Raw genomic sequence first — 6,874 nt, 5'->3', positions numbered from 1 at the left:
CAGTCAACACATCTTCAGAAACATAAGAGAACACACACGGTTGAGAAGCCATACACGTGCACTGTGTGTGGGAAAGCATTTTCATTTTCAGAAGTGCGAACTAGACATGAGAAGAGCCACAGTGAGAGGAAAGTGAAATCCCCATTTGAAAGCCAAACTCCTGCAATCATTCCATCTTGCATGAAACAAGAAGCAGATAAAAAAAACAGCTTTCCAACGTGGTCAGGAGTGAAAGTGAAATGTGAAGAAGTGAAATGTGAAGAATTGAAGGTGAAATGTGAATATGAAGATTCTACTCCCAGATACGCCCACCAGGTTGATCAACGCAGCGTGAAGCAGGAGGAGAATTCGCACTCTGCGGGAGAGCGAGACTACCCCCAGCAGTTTGTGGATGTGGAGGTGTGGGTGGACTTTTTGGACAAAGGAGAGTAGGAGGGTCCAGCACATGTGAAATGGGGTCTTGGAATATGTGCAACCAAGAGCTTGAGACAAATAATCTCTGGTATTCACCTTATTAACACACTCCTCATTACAAGAGTGCATGTGAGTGTAGGTAAGAACTTTCTGTAAATATCATGTAATAGCAGTGGATTAGTGATGTATTGTCAATCCGCAAGTAATATGGGTGACGGTTAAACATAATTTAGCATTATAATGTGTTGGTTATGTATAAGGTAATGCTTAGTATAGATTAACTATTGGACATTGTTATTCTTTGGTTCTTTTGGTAAAGTCACGTAGATAGAAAAATATGAATACAAAATAAAGTTAATAAGAAATAAGAAACAAAAAAACACTAATGTAGACTGTAGCCTGGTTCTTAATCGGAGTGAGTGTACTGGCAGTCTATAATGTAGATTTATTCTACATGAGCGTACTGGCAGTCTATAATGTAGACTTGTTCTACATAATAGACTGCCAGTACGCTCACTCAGATTAAGAACCAGGCCACAGTCTACATTACATACTGGTTCTTTCAGCAAGTTAAATATAATAAGATATCAATAAAAACAAAAACCACGAAGTTTTGATCACAACACAAGCGGTCATCAGGAAAAGGGGGGTTAGCCTCTAAAGGCAAACTGTTTATAATGGTTTAGAGATGGGCGTAGCCCAAGTGTGTCAGCAGCATGGGCGGGGCAGATAATTTAAATGTAGGAGAAAGCAATGCCAACGCAGTGGGTCTACACCAATCAAAGGGCCGCCAGGCAATCATTGCACCTCTCTGCACATACCCACACTGCTGACGGTGGAGGTTGACAAGAAAACAAATCAAGTCATGTCCCAAAGTGGCTGATGACATCTTTCCAATGATTGCTGAGTTTATAACCATCCTCTCAGTTGAAATTGTCTGGATATATGTATGGCCTCGTGAACAAATCTTTGTTGATAACCAGTAGGCTTGCAAAGTACCATCGTCTTAGAAAAATCAATTTCGTGTGAACCAGCCGCATTAAAATAATTATCAGCCACGGCAGAAGTATTGGTCCTACCGTGTTTCAAATCTGCCTTATGCTCACGAACACGGTCCGAAACATGTCGCTTAGTTTCCCCAATGTAACTGCTACCGCAGATACAGCTTAGTTTGTAGACGCCGGGATATTGCATGTCAGGAAGCTTATCCTTCACAGATGGAATCGGATCACGAATTTTATGTAATGTGTTAAATCGTACCTGGATCTTGTGTTCATGATTTTGGAAATATTTTTGGTTACCTCTGCTATGTATGGCAAGGTGATGGATTTGATTGGATCCTCAGATGGCTCCTTCCTCACGGTTGGGTTGATGGCTTTGCGTATTGTGTTGTCAGAATATACATTCGCCTTGAGCTTGGTGTACATGTTTGAGTTTACTGGTTAGGTGTTCATGGTCGGAGATAGATTGAGCTCTATGGTGTAGCGTTTTGATTAGGGAATTCTTCTGGGATGGATGGTGGTGGGAATCAGGTTTTAGGTAGGCATCAGTATGGGTTACTTTCCAGGAGACAGAATGGTTCATTGAGCCATTTGGTCTCTTTTTGATTTAGGACATCCAAGAAAGGTAGCATGCCATCCTTTTCTACCTCCATGATGAATTTGATGGCTGGGTATATGGAATTGATGTAGTTGAGGGATTGGTTCAGAGCCGGTCGGCCATGTGGCCAGATGACATGTGTCATCCACGTACCTCTTCCAAAAGTATGGGCATAGAGTGGATGCCTGGATGGCGTCCATCTCAAAATTTTCATGAAAATATTGGCTTCAGCCGGAGATAAGGGAGAACCCATTGGGGTGCCTTCAGTTTGTTTGTAGAATGTTCCGTTCCAGGTCAAGTATGTATTGGTGAGGCAGTGTCTCACCAGGGCCGGCACATCAGCATTCAATCCTTGTTGGACCAAATCTTCAAATGATTGCAATGGTTTCTGGCACAGGAACTTTGGTGAACAAAGAAACTACATCAAAACTAACGAGCAAATCTGGGGACAGTGAGATGTCTTTAATTGACGATAACAGGTGAGCTGAGTTAAGTACAGCTGAGGTGGTCTTACCAGTGAATGGTTGTAAGGTATCAGAAATCGGGCTAGTTTGTAGGTGGGTGAGCCAATGGTGGAGACGATGGGACGAAGGGGTGCACCTTTATGGATTTTTGGTAAGCCATATAATCTGAGTGGTTTAGCAGCAGAAGGTTTTAAGGAAACCCGTTTGGTCTGTTAAATCTCTTTTAAAGTAATTAATAAATTAATGTTTACTCAACAACAGCCCGATGCTGAATGTGCTTCAAATACTAGGGTTTCCTTTTTGATTCAAAACTATATTGATCTCCAAGAAAATGACATAATAATGGGTTTCTGTATGTATATTTATTGATTATCTTTCGCACTGTATGTAGTTAACCGTGCTAATCAGAAAAAAAAAAATCCTATCTGATTGCTCCTGAAAATTGTTGAAGCTATATCATTCTACCACTTTTTGACTACTGTGACACTGCTTTATAGATCAGCTACTAATTAAACACTAAATCCAATAGCACGTTATTTTATGCAAGATTACATCTAAATTGGGCCCTGTCCATGCATAACATGATAATGATGAATGAACAGCATTGGCAAATTTTTTGCTATATTTGTATAATGTGTAGTAGGACCGAATTAGGTGCACACACACGCAGCTTGGAGGCAACACTATTTATTAAACGGTAAATAACATAACGCTGTACATGAGGTGGTGACCACCTTCCTCAACTCACTAACACTCTGGAACGCGACACAGACTGGACCAGGCAGGCAAAGGCCTGCCTGGCCCAGGACGACGACTCGGGACTTGACGACCGATGATGTCTTCACTTTGGAGTACAGTACAACAGCCTCGCTCTGCGTTCACACCACGCTTATATCTGGTTTGGCGTGGCTGGCTCCGCCCTGGCGTGGCTGGCTCTCTTCAGGCCACGCCTCCCTTCCCAGGACACGCCTCACTTCCCCCACCTCTGGGAAGGTCCGGATCCCTCCACCACGTGACCCCCCAGGCACCCCCTTGGGGCCCCCAGCCTTCGTACAGGCCGACACAGTAGTGACCATTCTATGTCACTACAAATGCATTAACCCCATTGTCAAACCCAAGAAACCTAAACCTACCAAAAACAAGGATTGGAATTGGTGACAGCCTTTGCCTTGTTGCCCCATTAACCGTTTGCAAATGTGGTTTGTAACTTTCATCCTTGCCCATGTATCTGTAATAAAAGACTTCGTTAGGCACTGCTGGTCACCGTTGGTCTTTTATTTAGTTTCCTCCTCGCACGCCGCTGGTCCTGACTGCGGACCAGCATCTCCTCGCGCGCGCCCCGAATGCGCTCCCTCGTCGGCTCCTCCGCTCTTCCTCGCACCCCGCTGATCCTGACAGCGGACCAGCGTCTCCTCGCGCGCGCCCACGCGCGCTCCTCCAACAGCTCCTCCGCTCCCCCACTCCGCACACCGCTGGCCGACGGCGTGCCGAAGATCCTTCAGCCACGTGGCCGATGGTGCGGATCCTCTCCGGCCACCCAACGTGGCACAGCCTCTTTACTCCCGCAACTGACCCCGATCCCTTCCGGGCTCCCACCTATATCCTCTTTACCACGTGACCCTGACTCCTCCCCTTCCGGATCGTCAGATCCGGCCTTCCCATACTGCCCTGCTGGCTCCACCCCCATTCACCTCGCTTCCAATTGGACCCGAGGTGAACGGTGGCCCCTCCCACACGCCCCCCATACTGGGCTCCGCCCCCCAATACCCCGGGCCGTGTGATTGGGCCAGAGCCCAGCAGCAAACCCCGTTTACGCTCGCATTACATATCCATAGTTAAATTTTAATGTACAATTTTATTGAGGGATGTGGGGGTCGATGCTCCCTTCCTCCTCTCCCCCTTCCTTCTCCCCTCCTTACCGCCGCGCTGACGCTGATCAGGTCATCGGCCCCCCCGCCTCCACGTCCGCTCTGGGGCATAGCTCGAGGCTGGCCCTCCGCCGCCTGGAGTTATCCACACACTCCCCACGGACACTCCCCCAAAATGCTCGGAGGTGACTCCTGGCGCACGCGTACCCATGCACGCTGCTGCCCACGGCTCGCGCTAAAAATAGGCATATGAATATGTGTGGGTGTGGGCGCAGTCACCACCACCAACAACCACCACGAGCAGTACCAGCAGCACCACCAGCACTACCACCACCAGCAGCACCACCAGTACCACCACTACCACCACCAGCCGCAACATGTGCTTGAATTACGCACCCGCCGACACCCTTAAGGCAAGCGTCGCAACGAGACCCCACTGCGTAAAACGCGTGGGGCAAACACGCACTCGCGCGCAAACACCGGGCACAATGGTGAATGAACAACAACAGGATTCGCGCGCAAAACCTAGACACGATGAATGAACAACAACAGGATTGGCGCGCACAACCTTGGCACAATGATGAATTAACTACCAAAGCGCAAGAAAACTTCACGGCTGCATCCTCGTTCACACCACTTGCACTTGATTGACTACGTCATCATGAGGAGGAGCGACCGGCACGATGTCAGGGTGACCAAGGCAATGTGTGGTGCTGAATGTTGGACTGACCATCGCCTCATCATCTCCAAACTTAACATCCGGATTAAGCCTCCCAGACGCCCACAAGGAAAAAGGCGTGTCAAGCGTCTTAACATCACTCGCCTACAACATGAACACACCAGACTGGCCTTTGTTTAGGCTCTAGACCATCACCTGGAGTCTCTAAGCTTCGAGCATACAGACGCTGAGGCACACTGGACTGCTTTCAAGACCGTGCTGCATTCTACGGCCCTTGAATCACTTGGTGTTCCCATACGTACACATCAAGATTGGTTTGATGAGAACGATGCAGAAATCCGAGCACTCCTTGACGAAAAACACCGCCTGCATGAAGCATATCTGAATGACAGCAGCTCAAGCTTAAAGAAAACTGCCTTCCTCAACATTTGCAGGGTTGTCCAGCAGAGACTCAGAGTCATGCAAGACAACTGGCTGTGCGCAAAAGCTGAGGAGATTTAATCCTACGCTGACAGCAACAACACCAAGTGCCTCTATGATGCACTCAAGCAGGTTTATGGTCCGCAACAATCAGGAACTTTACCTCTCCTGAATGCAGATGGAACAACACTCCTCACAGTCCTCAACCAGCCATCATGCATAAATGAGGAGGCAATTGCGAGACTGCCTCAAGTTGAAATAAGCCAGTCCCTTGCTGTTCTACCATCCATTGAGGAAACCAGCAAAGCCATAAACTTCCTTTCATCAGGCAATGCTCCAGGGTCCGATGTCATTCCAGCAGAAATCTACAAGGCTGGAGGGCCTCGCTTAGTCGAGAAACTGACCGACCTCTTCCAGTCTCTGAAGAAATTAGAAGCCGTTCCCCAGGAGTTCAAGGATGCCTCTATAATCCATCTCCATAAGAGGAAAGGCAATCGGCAGGCCTGCGACAACCATAGAGGCATCTCTATACTATCAATCGCTGGCAAAATCTTGGCAAGAATCCTTCTGAACCGCCTAATTGTCCACCTAGACCAGGGTCTGCTACCTGAGAGTCAGTGTGGTTTCAGAAAAGACCGCAGAACCACTGACATGGTATTTACTGCCCGGCAGTTACAGGAGAAATGCCAACAACAAAATGTTGATCTATATATGGCTTTCGTTGATCTAACACAGTCAGCCGGGAGGGCCTATGGAAAATAATGGCCAAGTATGGGTGTCCAGACAAGTTCATTGGCATCGTGCACAATCTCCATGATGGTATGATGGCCAGCGTCAGAGACCAGCAATAACTCTCTGATCCATTCCCAATCACAAAAGGGGCGAAGCAAGGCTGTGTTTTAGCGCCAACACTCTACAGCATGGTGTTTTCTGCCATACTGCAAGACTCATTCCAGAACCACAACACTGGGATTAGCTTCATCTACCGTTTTGACGGTGGGCTCGGAGTAAAGGTGAAGGTAGTACTCTGTCTCGCGCTGTGCACATAAATGATGAAATTAACATCAGGATTGTCATGGTCAGTGCAGCCTTTGGACGTCTACGTGACTCAGTATTGGAAAGGACTGGCATCAATCAGGAGCCATGCCAAGAAATTGAATCATCTCCACTTGAGGTGTCTGAGGAAACTGCTGAGGATCAAGTGGCAAGACAAAATCCCTGACACGGAAGTCCTCAGCAAGGCCAATATCCCCAGCATCTACACCGTGCTTGCGAAGGAACAGCTTAGAAGCCTTAGATGGACTGGCCACGTGACCAGAATGCCCTGTGCGAGACTTCCAAAACAAGTCTTCTTTGGCGAGCTGAAAAATGGCAAGCGAGCACAAGGTGGCCCCAAAAAGCGCTACAAGGACACCCTTAACGCTTCCTTG

The 6,874-nt window shown here is 47.7% G+C and overlaps 1 long non-coding RNA gene across 1 annotated transcript in view; it reads left to right on the top strand.

Annotated features, from left to right (window-relative positions):
* Positions 1-427: 427 nt before the first annotated feature.
* LOC144945186 (uncharacterized) overlaps positions 428-6,874 on the top strand; it is a 35,202-nt gene continuing 28,755 nt past the window's right edge. The window contains exon 1 of the long non-coding RNA XR_013639633.1: positions 428-549. This is a non-coding gene — a long non-coding RNA (uncharacterized LOC144945186). The remainder of the gene's footprint in view (positions 550-6,874) is intronic.

This window comes from Lampetra fluviatilis, chromosome 37, assembly GCF_964198595.1.
Source record: "Lampetra fluviatilis chromosome 37, kcLamFluv1.1, whole genome shotgun sequence".
In the NCBI taxonomy this organism is placed as follows: Eukaryota; Metazoa; Chordata; class Hyperoartia; order Petromyzontiformes; family Petromyzontidae; genus Lampetra; species Lampetra fluviatilis.
The sequence above is the reverse complement of the archived record's forward strand: the minus strand, read 5'-3'. Positions and strand labels throughout refer to the sequence as shown.